The 15,994-nt window shown below is 43.6% G+C and overlaps 1 long non-coding RNA gene across 2 annotated transcripts in view; it reads right to left on the bottom strand.

Annotated features, from left to right (window-relative positions):
* LOC134911446 (uncharacterized) overlaps positions 1 to 15,994 on the bottom strand; it is a 72,769-nt gene that overhangs the window by 42,123 nt on the left and 14,652 nt on the right. Inside the window, exon 3 of one of the 2 annotated variants that reach the window (XR_010176579.1) lies at positions 4,205 to 4,868. The exons of the other annotated variant lie outside the window; for it this stretch is intronic. This is a non-coding gene — a long non-coding RNA (uncharacterized LOC134911446). Of the gene's footprint in view, positions 1 to 4,204; positions 4,869 to 15,994 lie in introns of those variants that run through there. 2 annotated transcript variants of the gene reach the window in all.

Genomic DNA, 15,994 nt, shown 5'->3' with positions numbered 1-15,994 from the left:
CTTTTCCATCGTGTCCGTGATCCGGTCTCTTTGATCCTGCCGACTACGCCAAGTGTGAGAGGTGCGGCTGCTGTGTGGTGGTGCCTGCTGCCGTGCAGGTGTAGACTCTGTACTCACCAGGCGCCACTCTCTCTCACCTTCAGGTACCGGAACCTCCAACGGACCTGGAAATCTTCAGTCGGATCCGGACACGGCGATTCCCTCTCGGAGCTGACCGACGACCGAGCTGAGGAGAGAATAATATACCTTAAAGGGGGTATCGATCCTTCTTCCACGGGGACAGGGGATACCCCAGGGGTGACCGCGACCTTCACCGGTTGGGTGAATGGTCATCACCGGCACGAAGCCTCAGCCACCCAGATTTCACACACTCGCGCTCTCGCACGTAGTGTGATGAAAAGGATTCTCACGTCCGTGAGCAATCCCGATTCCGGCGCTCGGGGACAGACAAGGGACAAACTCACACAGATGTTACTCACCGTCAGTTTCGCACTGCGAACGTCTTCTTCTCTTACAGGTCCCTGTAAGGAGATAAACAAACAAGCAAACAGCCGTGCAGGGCCTAACTCTAACCTAGTGTCACACCCTATACTAACTACAACGGCAGAGCCCTCAAACTAGCTCTGTGGGTGTGGTGCAACAAAACTAACACACTTAACGAGCTCACACATCGCCCCGCACGGTAACATACATCACGATACACAATGCAAGCGACGGTACGGTCCCTTTATCTACCCGACTCAGAACACCCAGTAGTGGGGGCCGCACAGCTCACCCACCTACCGTACTCTCTCCTTAGGGGCTCAGGCCGAGCGGGCCTGCCTACTTAACACCTCAGGGTGGCCTGGGCCTAGCGCCCAGGGCCACCTGTACTCACCTCGGGGAAACACTGATTCACTGGGCCTAGCGCCCCCTAACTGCACACAGGCCGGAGGCCTGACTTCGCCCACGGGCCTAGCGCCCGCCTAACTTGCTGCCCGTTGGGTGACCTGGGCCTTGTGCCCAGGGTCACCTTATCTGTACCTACTTGGCCAAAATACACTAGGGCCTAGCGCCCTCTAATGCCCCACAGGCCTAGTGCCTGATATGCCCCCGGGCCTAGTGCCCGCCTAACTGGTGCCAACGGGAGAGGGTGGCTTGGGCCTAATGCCCAAACCACCTAATCAGAAAATGGCCCCCACTCTCCTACCTGTGCCACAGGCCTAGTGCCTGGCTTGTGCCCTCGGGCCTAATGCCCGTCCCTGGTGGTCGAGGGAGGAAAAGGGAGGGGGTGAAGTTGCCTCACTGAGGCCTCACCTGCTCCAGGGATCTTCGGTGCCCTCTTCGGCCGCTGGCCCGTCCTGGCCAGCGGCGCCGCCATCGCATCGCCGCGTCCAGCCGCCGCTGGACATCTTCTTTCCCAGGGCTGGAGTCTTCAGGCCTCTTCCGCGGCCACCCGAGCTCCGTCTTCTTCCTCGCGCCGCCGGGATCTTCTGCGCTCCGGCGCGCCGACGACCGTCCTCGCTGTTCCCGCCCGTCTTCCTTGCCGCTCTTCGGCGCGGCCTTTTCTTCAGGCTCCCGCCCGGCGTCTGACGTCAGACGCCGGGGGCGGGGCCTATGACGCGGCGAGCGCCGATTGGCTCGCCGCGTCCCTCTCCGATTGGCTGCCGCTCCGGGAGCCGCGATTGGCTCCCGGAGGGCGCCAAGATTCAAACGCCTCTGGTCCGGTGCAGGGAAAAGGGTAATCCCTGCACCGGACACCCGCCGCCACGCACCCAGCGCTGGGGACAGACAAGCTGCCCCAGCGCTGTCCCCAGCTAGGGACAGCACCACAGATGTACCCACAGGGCACATCTCTACACCCGGGGGATGCGAGAGGAAATCCCACCAATTAAGTGTCACTTGGCGCTGTATTGAATAGTGCTGGGAGCTATTCAGCTGTCGGCAAATTGAATTGACCCCATTGAACAATTGTAGAGCACATACAGTAACTCCAGCAATTTCCCTGTATCTCATAATTCCATACTCTGTGTGATACTTGCTCATTCCACGTCTGCAGTGTTCTTCTCGCTGACCACAGCCATTCCCCTTGTTAAAGTGATGGGCACGTGACACTTTCCTGGCTTTATTCCTGTGGTCATGTGTCTGTGACTGCCATTCCTCTCGGTGTTATCACTGTGACTTTACTTTGGACACTACTGACGTCTTAAACTTAGCACTCTTGTTACTAGTTGTCTCATTACAAAAAAAGGGGGTATGGGTGGTGTCACACTCCACTGAACAGACTGAAAATAAAACGTATACAACCTGAGCATATAACAAGAAAATACCTTGGCGCACCAGGGGTTACAGAGAGAGTACCAGAAAGAATAGGTCAGACTGATTGAATCTAAATTTATTTATGTATAAAACATATTAAAACATATTAAAATCATGAAATTCCATTTAGAGAGTTAACATAATTTTTTCTTAGCATAATCTGATAAACACAGTGGTGTAGTAATTCTGTCAATTTACTGCCTTTCACAGATAATCATACATTGGTGTTAGTGTATCAATGCCTATTACTGACATAATTCAATAATCGCCCCAAAGGCGTAAGAAGAAGTCCCGAGACCTGTTCATCCCACGTAGTTGACACTCAATGTCCTTTAGAAGAGCAGTCTCTATTTGTGTGGACTTTTTTATATATATATATATATATAGCCGTGTGCTGCCTTGTCCCCGCAGTTCAATTTGGTGGCTCACAAACCTTTTAAAACGGTTACGGGTCACTTCACCCTTCTACTGCGGCCGTTTTTAGTGTACAGGTAACTCCCAGCACTCTCCTATATTGCCCACTATGAATGTATGGGCTGGCGCTTGTTAGGTGATGGTACCTGTAAATTATTGCATTTAGAGTCCTCCGTCCCCTCCTCTCCCGGGTCCGTACCTTGTTGTACCTCGTGGACCTCCGGTGGGTCCGGCCAGCCGATTCCCAGAGTTCCGATACACCTTGTATCGCCTGGCCCGCAAGCGTGGAGCGCAGGCCAGTGGCTTCCAGTTTCGCGGCTTCCGGGGATACGTCTCGTCAGCGGCAGGTCAGGTTAGGCTCCGGCTCCCGTGATTAGCATGCAGCGATCCAACGCGTTTCTCCCATACAGGGCTTCGTCAGGGATAGATGCCATGCCATAGAGAATGTCTTATATGCCTGGAGCTTTCCAGTGATTGGTCCTTACTATGGTGTCCCGTTTTGTGTATGTTAACTCTTTCCTCCCTTGCAGGGGCGAAGTTCTCATTACATAAGAGAAACTTTTGTTGTAAAAATATATCAAACTGACCTGCTGACGAGACGTATCCCCGGAAGCGGAGGACTCTAAATGCAATAATTTACACGTACCATCACCTAACAAGCGCCAGCCCATACATTCATAGTGGGCAATATAGGAGAGTGCTGGGAGTTACCTGTACACTAAAAACGGCCGCAGTAGAAGGGTGAAGTGACCCGTAACCGTTTTAAAAGGTTTGTGAGCCACCAAATTGAACTGCGGGGACAAGGCAGCACACGGCTATATATATATATATAAAAAAGTCCACACAAATAGAGACTGCTCTTCTAAAGGACATTGAGTGTCAACTACGTGGGATGAACAGGTCTCGGGACTTCTTCTTACGCCTTTGGGGCGATTATTGAATTATGTCAGTAATAGGCATTGATACACTAACACCAATGTATGATTATCTGTGAAAGGCAGTAAATTGACAGAATTACTACACCACTGTGTTTATCAGATTATGCTAAGAAAAAATTATGTTAACTCTCTAAATGGAATTTCATGATTTTAATATGTTTTAATATGTTTTATACATAAATAAATTTAGATTCAATCAGTCTGACCTATTCTTTCTGGTACTCTCTCTGTAACCCCTGGTGCGCCAAGGTATTTTCTTGTTTTTGACTCCAGTTTATGCTAGTAAGGGCACTAGTTTACCTATCGGCTGCACCATTTCGGCAAACCATTGCACCTGACCACTATGGTCTCTCTCACTATCCATTCTTCATAACTTTTCCATTTTTCTCTGTCCTTCACACTATTCCCTTCCCCACTTTTTCCAAACCGACATTCTCCTAAACAAAAGGGGTTTGCGCAGATAGTATTTGTCCCTATAAACCTGAGCATATAGTATAAAATATATGGTTTTATTATTAAAAATAATAATTTTTACATAAATATAGGATATAAAATAAACACTGCACATATACACATACAATTCACTCTCAAATAGCCCTATCGAAAAGTCCAGATATTGCCATGGTATGTGTCAATCTTCAAAAAGTCCATTTATGATATTCCACGTGTTGTGATGGGGACAGATTTTATGTAATAAGATTTTTATTACCCTCATGAGGTGGATCTGTCCTCCGTGGGTTTAGCAAGATCTATCGGTTCATTTAAAAGTTCTTGCAAATGGCATCCTAAACTTTAATTGGTATATTGCTGTGGTCTGTCTTACCAATCTCCTGACTCTCCTGGGTGTATGCAGCTGTCCATACCTCCATCCGGTATGTGGTTAATATACCGCCTGTCGGGATCCCAGTGTTCAGGATCATGTATTCCCTCCATCCTCATAGGAATAGAGTGAAGCTGGTGTCCTAGTATGTCGGCAGTAACGCTGTATTGTCCTCTCTCGTTAGCACAGTCCCAAGACTGATTAGTCTTGTAGCGGCTGCTCATTGGTTCCCAGCGCTGCCATTGTAATTCGCATCTCTGAATAATCAGATGTCTTTACGGAGGTATACCCCGTCACTTGTTCGTTCCCATCGATGTCTCTCACGTTCCACACCTTCCCTGCATGCAGCGCATCGGGGGTGTTTTGGGTGAATTGTTCATTAGATGAGAGCCTTGTTTCTGAATGGAGAATTGCAGGTTTAGACATGGGCATGGAGAGTAGACTACTTCTTGAAGAACCATGACACCCTGACTATCCATGAATATACGTAAGCTCTCTCAACTATGGGGTCAATAAATCTGGCTCTGGTGCTAGCCATTGCCTCCTGAGCCATTTACCTCACCTCAAATCCCTGGGTTACCAATTTCATTGCATACTCGTGGCACTACTAAGGGCCGTTTCTTGGGGCAGGCGAGCAGTGCAACCGCACTGGGCGCCCGCCGCGGCACTAACTGTGGCTCCCTGCTTCCCCCTCCTATTTCTCCCCGAGTAACCCGCACGGGGGGCGGAGTTTCACGGAATGACGCGGTGCGTCATTACATCACGACGCTACCCCGTCACTCTGCGAAACTCCCCCCCACCACCCTCGAGTGGAGTACAGAGGGGGATCCAAGTTAGGAAGAGGGAAAGGCTGGCGCGAGGAGCGACTGGTGAGGCGGGCCGAAGAGCGGTAATCGCCTCTATAAGTATTCTCTCTCTCTCTCTCAATCTGTAAAATGGGGACACCTGCCGTAATGTGTGAAATGGGGACTCTTGCCTGCCGTAGTGTGGGGATTTAATGTATCAAGGGCATTGCGGTGTGTGGCATAATATGGTGCAGGGGGCATTACTGTGTGGGGCTTAATATGGTAGAATTTTTTTTTCCTGTGGTGGTCGTGATCTGTTGGAGCAGGGTCAAAAACTGGATTGTGAGGTAGTCTTTTCAGACGAGGCCATGCCCATTTAAATGAGGCCACACCCATTTATATTAGGCCACGCCCCTTGCCGGGAGCGCGCGCAAGGTTTTTTTTTTCCATCTAGGTGTGTGTGTGGGGGGGGGGGGGGGGGGCACATTTTTTAATGTCATGGGGGGGGCGCATTTTTAGATCTCGCACTGGGAGCCAAATTGGCTAGAAACAGCCCTGCTATAAGTGTCAGCATGGACATGCCTCCATCGTTAAATAAAATGGCCTCAATTGAAAAACAATATTAATGACTTGTTTAATTTGTAAATACTAGTGACTGTTTAGTATTTATTAAATACATTATCCGCATAAATAAAATGTAATTATTTTTATTATTTATTTTTTAATTTGCCCCAGAAAAACAATACTATGAAATTATTGTGCCCCATTAATAAATTAATTCATTGTTTGGGCCCCTTAATTAAATGCTAGTTACTTACAGCTAATGACATGTCTTGGCCAGACAGATTGAGCAAACTGCATGCAAGTTGTATAAACTCGCTGGCTAATGGCATGTTTCTCGTATACCAATTTTTTTCTTTGTCATGTTTATAGTGATTTGTGGACTGTCAGCTCATAACATCAGATGCATTGTATTAATAACATTAAAAAAAATTATAGTGGCTACTGTAACATTTGAAAACAGTGATTTTTTTTAAATTTGTTTGATAACTTTCCAAAGAGTATTGCTTCAGCACAGGTGACTTAATTAGTATCTCAGTTATTTTGATTTAACCATCTGTGCTGCAGCCTGGATATCACTAAAACCTGCACTGTTGGTGTGCCTTGAGGACCGTGGTTGGGAATGCCTGCTGTAGAACATTTGAGCAAGTTTGGGAGTCTGGGAGAGCAGTAGAAGTACCTAGTACAGACCCCGGACATTAATGTTCACATTAATCTTCTTATACACTGGTTACTGGATGGAATACAGTATTAATATTTAACATTATAGTTGGTCTATAGGCTGTATTTAAATAATATAAATAAGTGGTCAGGAAAAGGAAAACAAACCATAATAAATACACAAACATAATAGAACCAGTACTGCACTTTCTAAGCACACATTCTCCCAGCTCATGATAAGGCTCCTGTCTCTTCTTCCTGGTAGCTCTCTCTGGTCCATTGCACTGATTGAAGGCTCAGCTCCACTCACAGCAAACTTGGTAGATAAAGCTGCTACACTGGGCATGCGCAGCAACTCTGCTCTGTCCCTTAAACTGCATGACGTGACAGCAGCTCTAGTATTTGTATTATATATCATTGCTATTTAAGCCACTTGGCAAGAGGAGAGGGGTTTCTGGGCAATCAGAAACCCTCCCTGCATTTGCCTATGACTGTACACATACCTCCAACCAGTGCGGACCTTTGCAAAATTCCTGAGTTTTGGTTGTTAGTTAGTTAGTCAAATAAATAAATAGCAATTTGAACACATACACCAGTGGCATAAGTATTTCTATCATGGGTGCACTGCACATGGGCCCCTGGGTCCAGGGGAAGCCCCACACTGCAGAAATTGCACCCATGTTGTTTTATACTTACCTTTCCGGCGTCCCGCGATGGGTGCTGCAGCTGCAGCATCCATGGCAAAAAACACTTCCAAAATGGATGCCACTCATGTGAAGAAGTAAAATTTGTCTCCAGACCATGGCGCGCTATTTTTCCGGAGAACTGCGCATGCAGATCAAGCACAGTGCTGGATCCTAGGGCGCCGTTGACAGAAGAGGGTCCACCTGGAGTCTGCACATGGGCCCCCTCCTCTCTTAAAACACCCCTGACCAGTGATTCCCAAACTTTCTTGAATCCTGGCACCCTAGAGTGTCAGCATTCTTTTCACAGCACCCCAAGGTTAAAAGTTGCTTGTTGAGAAATTCAGCAAAAATTATTAAATGAAGTAAATTGTGCTTACAGTATTTGTCAGGTGTGGATTATTAGATCTACACTAAAGAGTCTACAGTCAATAGGTCTACCACTAATGGTAGACATGCATTAGGTCAATAGGGTCAAAAGGTCAACAAAGAATTAGTAGACAGTTGAAAAGGTCGACAGGGTCAAAATGTCACAAAAAAAGGTAGACACATTTTTAAATTGTAGGTTTCTGCCACAAATAAGCCCCATTAGTGTACCGGCTGAATGTGATACTCAGGTTCAGTGATGTGGTGGTGGACAGGGTTGTGCTGGCAGTCCCTGCCAACCATTCTGCAGAGTTTCGGCATCTGCAACATTTTTTTAATTCAATATGGCCACCATGAGCCAATCATGGCTCTCCATGTCATCACCCCTCCCCATCTGGCAGAATTATTTATATAAGCCAGCACGAGGCAGTGGCTGGCAGTCCGCCGGTGGGGAGGAAGCACGCAAGAGCTATCGAAGAGAGAAGATGCCCGGAAGCCCTGGTTAGCAGCGGCCATGTAAAAAAGCTTAAAGGCCGCTGCCTCCAGGTGAAGATATTGGAGAAAACACTGGAAGCCCTGAGGAGGCGACAGCCATGCAAAAGAGCTTAAAGGCCGTCGTCCCCAAGGTGAAGATACTGGAGAAAGCCCTGGGGAGTCGGCGGCCATGCAAAAGAGCTTAAAGGTCACTGCCCCCAGGTGAAGAAGATGTATAATAAACTTTAAAAACGTGAGTCCTGTTTTTATTTTAATATTTTCTTTACAGACGGACTATAGGTGCCAACGGGCCCTTACAGTCCAGGTAAGCTGGTTATGGGATGGGGTACCCCATTTTATTTTTTTGGGGTCCCCACATTCTGAGACAGTGGGCTGACCAGTTTAGCAGTGGTTGATGTGTTGGCAGGGGGACCCCACACCCCCCTGCTATAGCATTATTGCTGTAGCTGGGTCAGGCTTTAATAAGGGGAACCCGCACTTTTTTTTTGTGTGTGTAAGTGAAGGGGGGGGGGGATTGGTGCAGATTTAATTTGCCAGTGCCTCTTATTTAGATGTGAACACGAGATGGTAGTTTAATTAAAATGACGTTGTTTCTTTTGAAATTAGTGGTTCTTAAACTCGACCCTCAAGTTTTCCCAGTAAGCCATGTTTTGAGGATTTCTGTCTGTTGAAGCAGGTGGAATAACTACTTATCTAGCAAAATAGATTAACTCAGCTATGCATGATTTAAGAAATCCACAAAACACAACCTGTATTAAACTTATTAACTTGTGTTCATTAAACTTGTCACTGAATGCCTTCCTGCCATTTCATCTCGCCACCTCAAACTTAATATTTCCAAAACAGAATTAATTATATTTCCTTCGGCCAATAGTAGTTACCAACTTGATATCTATATCACTGTTGAGAACTCAGCAATCATCCCTACCCCACAAGCTCACTACCTAGGTGTCATTCTTGACTCTGAACTGTCCTTTGTTCCCCACATTCAATCTGTCTCAAGATCATGTTACATACATCTAAGAAACATATCCAGAATATGACCATATCTTACACAAGACACAGCAAAAACTCTAATCCATGCTTTTATTATCTCCCGCATTGATTATTGTAATAGTCAAGGTTGGGAGGAAGAAAGAAGAAGAATCTGTATGGTTGACGCACTGAGAAGAAATTCAATCATAAAACATAACCTTTATTAAATATATTAAAATATAAAGTTGATACGACCCAGACAACAGTGAAACATAAGAGTTAAAATCAGACAAATCAACATATATGTGAATCCTAATAGATTGGAAGGTGCAAATAAAGAGTTAAAACACGTGTCCGGGTGTATGTCCTGTGTCTAATGATTATTAAGTTATATCTATTCCTATGTTATCCTAGATGAATCATTCATCTTGTTTTAGATCGATTATATGTCAACTGTCACAGGCAATGTTGATAGTTCACCCTACCCAGGTTGGCAACTTTAAATGATCACTCCTATAATTTATATACCTCCTACTCAACAGAAGTATCTCCCGGGAACTCACTCCTCTTATATGGACTGTGAGTACAGGTAGGTATAAATATATGAATTTATTCAGAGTTACATTAGTTGTTCGTGTCACCGACTGTTACCACTGAGAATTCCTAATGTATATAATCCCAATTAGGAGTAGGTTGAGGGATGGGCTTTTATATAACACGGATATCACCTTTATTCTAGCATAAATCACAGTATGTAATTAGACCATGCATATAATGGGGAATTACTTGGTCCTGTTATATATAGGGGAAAGTTGCTAAGGGGACAAGGTGGTCCCAATGAAGATGATGTGGGGCTTTAAGGGGTATAGCAATCCCAATTTTAGCTATCTGCCCACGTATATTGCAGATATTCCCTGGTCCTATCATAACAGACTAAAAATACGTGAAAGATATTACTTCCCTCCGGGGTATGGCAGCCCCACTTATAATTTAGTGCTTGTCTGTATAGACCAGGAATATATTCTGCTTAAATGCACACTTCCCTATATCAGGTTAGATTCAGATTTTAGTATCTTTTATTAGTTTCATTAAGAGATGTCAAAAAATTCAAAAATGTGACAGACTTAAAATAAGTCCCCATGCATTTCGGTCACTTGAAGTATATTTTGTTTTAATTACCACTGTATAATACAGATATTAATGTAAAGAGATATTAGGTATTCTAGATGTGAATATCCCAGTGATATCTTTTAGAGTGTCGTGCTATATATTTTAACTATAGCTATATATCTATCAGTAATCTGTCCAATAGTATTATAATTCCCAGCCTTTCCTCCTATATATACTCTCCTAGTGGTTACTGTAACAGTATTCAATTCATTTGGCTGCTATCTGATTTTATATGTTGCCAGTTCACTCACTGCCGCATTGATACATATGTGTCATTTCCTATTTCAGCCATCTGGTTTCCTGATCATGTTTCAATGTAACCAAGCTTTGTGGAGACCTTCATAATGCATTCAGTAACTGTGATAGTTAACACAAGATTAAGGGTCTGTAAATAAGGTTCTGATTGTCACTTATTCCACTGGTTCAAGTATAATAAATCAGATCCGATTATGTAAATAAATATGATCAGTGAACCTGGATATGACTGTCCCATTAGCAGTAATATCTATACATTTTTCTATCATGCTGTGGGGTTCCTTCCTCCACTATCATATAGTACTAACTGCATATATTAACCCTGTTGCTGAATGCTCTATTGCTAGTATAGGTGTCAATTTATGGGCAGCCTTGTATGTCTCAGAACACTACCATTCATATTCATATGACATTAACACATTGTTGCTAAAGACACTACACACACGCGGACACGCTGTGCCCTACACGCGTGTTTCACTGCACTGAACGGCAGCTTCGTCAGGTTTGCTCCCTGACGAAGCTGCCGTTCAGTGCAGTGAAACACGCGTGTAGGGCACAGCGTGTCCGCGTGTGTGTAGTGTCTTTCGCACACAATGTGTTAATGTCATATGAATATGAATGGTAGTGTTCTGAGACATACAAGGCTACCCATAAATTGACACCTATACTAGCAATAGAGCATTCAGCAACAGGGTTAATATATGCAGTTAGTACTATATGATAGTGGAGGAAGGAACCCCACAGCATGATAGAAAAATGTATAGATATTACTGCTAATGGGACAGTCATATCCAGGTTCACTGATCATATTTATTTACATAATCGGATCTGATTTATTATACTTGAACCAGTGGAATACGTGACAATCAGAACCTTATTTACAGACCCTTAATCTTGTGTTAACTATCACAGTTACTGAATGCATTATGAAGGTCTCCACAAAGCTTGGTTACATTGAAACATGATCAGGAAACCAGATGGCTGAAATAGGAAATGACACATATGTATCAATGCGGCAGTGAGTGAACTGGCAACATATAAAATCAGATAGCAGCCAAATGAATTGAATACTGTTACAGTAACCACTAGGAGAGTATATATAGGAGGAAAGGCTGGGAATTATAATACTATTGGACAGATTACTGATAGATATATAGCTATAGTTAAAATATATAGCACGACACTCTAAAAGATATCACTGGGATATTCACATCTAGAATACCTAATATCTCTTTACATTAATATCTGTATTATACAGTGGTAATTAAAACAAAATATACTTCAAGTGACCGAAATGCATGGGGACTTATTTTAAGGCAGTCACATTTTTGAATTTTTTGACATCTCTTAATGAAACTAATAAAAGATACTAAAATCTGAATCTATTCTGATATAGGGAAGTATGCATTTAAGCAGAATATTCCTGGTCTATACAGACAAGCACTAAATTATAAGTGGGGCTGCCATACCCCGGAGGGAAGTAATATCTTCCACATATTTTTAGTCTGTTATGATAGGACCAGGGAATATCTGCAATATACATGGGCAGATAGCTTATACGTGGGCAGATAGCTAAAATTGGGATTGCTATACCCCTTAAAGCCCCACATCATCTTCATTGGGACCACCTTGTCCCCTTAGCAACTTTCCCCTATATATAACAGGACCAAGTTATTCCCCATTAGATGCATGGTCTAATTACCTACTGTGATTTATGCTAGAATAAAGGTGATATCCGTGTTATATAAAAGCCCATCCCTCAACCTACTCCTAATTGGGATTATATACATTAGGAATTCTCAGTGGTAACAGTCGGTGACACGAACAACTAATGTAACTCTGAATAAATTCATATATTTATGCCTACCTGTACTCACAGTCCATATAAGAGGAGTGAGTTCCCGGGAGATACTTCTGTTGAGTAGGAGGTATATAAATTATAGGAGTGATCATTTAAAGCTGCCAACCTGGATAGGGTGAACTATCAACATTGCCTGTGACAGTTGACATATAATCGATCTAAAACAAGATGAATGATTCATCTAGGATAACATTGGAATAGATATAACTTAATAATCATTAGACACAGGACATACACGCGGACACGTGTTTTAACTCTTTATTTGCACCTTTCAATCTATTAGGATTCACATATATGTTGATTTGTCTGATTTTAACTCTTATGTTTCACTGTTGTCTGGGTCGTATCAACTTTATATTTTAATATATTTAATAAAGGTTATGTTTTATGATTGAATTTCTTCTCAGTGCGTCAACCATACAGATTCTTCTTCTTTCTTCCTCCCAACCTTGATATACGCATACTGTAGTTGACAGCACCCCCATATACCTAACAAGCATTGTCTGAAATACAGGGGAAAAGGGGTTTATTTAAGTGGTTGTGGGGTGACGGTTCCCCTACACCCACGATATAAGAATAAATGAGTGTGCAGATATTCAATTTCTGTTATTGTAATAGTCTCCTGACCGGTCTTCCCAAACATAGGCTCTCACCACTACAATCCATATTGAATGCAGCTGCGAGGCTAATCTACCTCACTAGACGCTCATCGTCTGCAGATCCGCTCTGTCAGTCCCTCCATTGGTTACCGGTATTCTACCGTATTAAATATAAAATACTTTTACTGACATACAAGGCTATTAACCAAACTGCACCAACATACATCTCTTCACTCATTTCAAAATATCTCCCTACCTGACCTACCCGCTTTGCACAAGATCTGCGTCTCTCATCCACACGCATTACTTGTTCACACTCAAAATTACAGGACTTTATCCGGGCTTCACCCACTCTGTGGAATGTCCTCTCACGCACAATAAGACTCGCCTCTAGTCTCCAAACCTTTAAACATTCCCTGAAAACTCACCTCTTCAGACAAGTCTACCAAATTCCAGACCCACCCATATAACCTTCAATGCTTCCCTATCCAATTACATCCTCTCTGTACAGTACACATAACATCACATGTCTTTCTTTACTCTCACGCCCTCCTGACACCTGGACAACTTTGCGGGGTGATCATATCATACAACCCATTAAGAACCTAGCAATCTGGTGGACCATTATGCACTAGGTAGCATCTATCCTTGTGTATCAATGCCTATTTCCCTATAGATTGTAAGCTTGTGAGCAGGGCCTTCCTACCTCTATGTCTGTCTGTTTTTACCCAGTTTTGTTCTATTACTGTTGTTTTAAGTGTAAAGCGCAATGGAATATGCTGCGCTATATAAGAAACTGTTAATAAATAAATAATAAATAAATAAACTTGTGCATTTATGAATCAATCCCCCATTATGAAACAGTATATTTGTTATTGTTGAAAAAAAAAAACAGTGGTCCAACTTATACTCTTTAATTGCTTCAAGAAAATGTGAAATTCTGGTCAAATATGTATTTGAGGTCCTTCTTATAGTACCGTATATACACGAGTATAAGCCGACTTTTGCAGCACATTTTTTTATGCTGAAAAAGCCCCCCTCGGCTTATACTCGAGTGAAGGTCTCGAATGAGGGTACTCCGGTCTCTCCCGCGGGCATCTGCAGCCTCTGTGTTGTCCGTGCTGGGCAAGAACCTGCCCGCTTCTGTGTGCAGTTACCTGAGGCGCACCGCATCCCTGTCAGATGAGCGTCGATGCAGCAGCTCTTCTCCAGGGCTGTGACCAATGATGTAGCCTTTGGTCACGCCCCCTTGCTCCGCCCTGGAAATCGATCCCAATACTGCTAATCCCGGACCAAAACAAAAATGCAGGTCATACGAAGCTGGTTTAAAACTTAAGGTTTTGTCTAGAGATGAGCGGGTTCGGTTCCTCGGGATCTGAACCCCCCCGTACTTCACCTATTTTACGCGGGTCCGAGGGTCTTCCCGCCTCACTCGGTTAACCAGAACGCGCCCGAACGTCATCATCCCGCTGTCGGATTCTCGCGAGATTCGTATTCTATATAAGGAGCCACGCGTCGCCGCCATTTTCACTCGTGCATTGGATATTGAACAGAGAGGACGTGGCAGCATTCTCTCCTTGAAAAGCTCCGTAATCTGTGCTCAGTGTGCTGCAAATATCTGTGCTCAGTGTGCTGCAAATAATCTGTGCTCAGTGTGCTAAAAATATCTACCTCCTCTCCCTGAAAACGCTCCATATCTGTGCTCAGTGTGCTGCAAATATCTGATCAGTGTGCTGCATTGTGGGGACTGGGGACCACCAGTATATAATAATTATAGTAGTACAGTACAGTAGGCCATTGCTGTATCTTGCAGCTCTGTGTCACGGCAAATATCCATTCCATATCTGTGCGGCATTTTTGTGAGCAGTATATATAGTATTACAGTGCAGCATTTTGGTGACTAACAGTATATAGTTGTACAGTAGGCCATTGCTGTTCCTTGCAGCTCTGTGTCACTGCAAGTATCCATTCCATATCTGTGCTGCATTTTTGTGAGCAGTATATATAGTATTACAGTGCAGCTAACAGTATATAGTTGTACAGTAGGCCATTGCTGTATCTTGCAGCTCTGTGTCACTGCAAGTATCCATTCCATATCTGTGCGGCATTTTTGTGAGCAGTATATATAGTATTATAGTGCAGCATTTTGGTGACCAATAGTATATAAGCACATGAGGGAAGAGGGCCCTGCTCATGAGAGCTTACAATATAAAGGGGAGGGGTAGACAGACATGGGTAACACAGATGGGGTACATAGAGAACGTGGAACAGAGGGTTAGGAATCAGGATGAGATTTGGCTGGGTTTGGTGAAGAAGTGGACCCTCAGAAGGCACAAGTCAATACTTAACATTGCAACATTTTACTGGGCTATGCAGGAGAAAATTAAAAATAGGGGGGAAAAAAAAGAATCGATAACTTCTACCGCTTTCAAAAAGGTCAATGGAAGCTGAAATAATGGACAACTACCTCATGGAAGCCAGATACAGTATACCAAACAGTACTTAGCAGAGTTAGGAATGAGTGCTTATGAAATACAGTAACATTTTGTCATAATATTTCAGAAACTGCATGGCTGGTCTCTTGCACTCTTTTGCTCTAATACACCACCTGCTTTAGGATTTATATTCAAAAACATTATGTCTCCATAATCCCAAAAACGTCAGACTTCTTCCAGTGATTTGGACCAATAATACCATTGATTAGAACGAATAATTCCTGTGATTTTGTCATTTTCTTCCAGTGATTTGGACCAATAATACCATTGATTAGAATGAATAATTCCAGTGATTTTGTCATTCTCTTCCAGTTATTTGGACCAATAATACCATTGATTAGAACGAATAATTCCAATGATTTTGTCATTTTCTTCCAGTGATTTGGACCAATAATACCATTGATTAGAACGAATAATTCCAGTGATTTTGTCATTTTCTTCCAGTGATTTGGACCAATAATACCATTGATTAGAACGAATAATTCCTGTGATATTGAGGTGTTTGTGTCGCTTAGCTTAGCCGTCCAGCGACCACAGTGCACCTCTTTTTCTCTTTTCTTTGCATCATCTGCTCTAGAGACTGAATTGCATAATTGGGTTATGGAGTGTCGTCAAAATG

This window comes from Pseudophryne corroboree, chromosome 4, assembly GCF_028390025.1.
Source record: "Pseudophryne corroboree isolate aPseCor3 chromosome 4, aPseCor3.hap2, whole genome shotgun sequence".
Classification (NCBI taxonomy): Eukaryota; Metazoa; Chordata; class Amphibia; order Anura; family Myobatrachidae; genus Pseudophryne; species Pseudophryne corroboree.
Note: the sequence above shows the minus strand (reverse complement) of the source record. Positions and strands in the feature narration are given on the sequence as shown.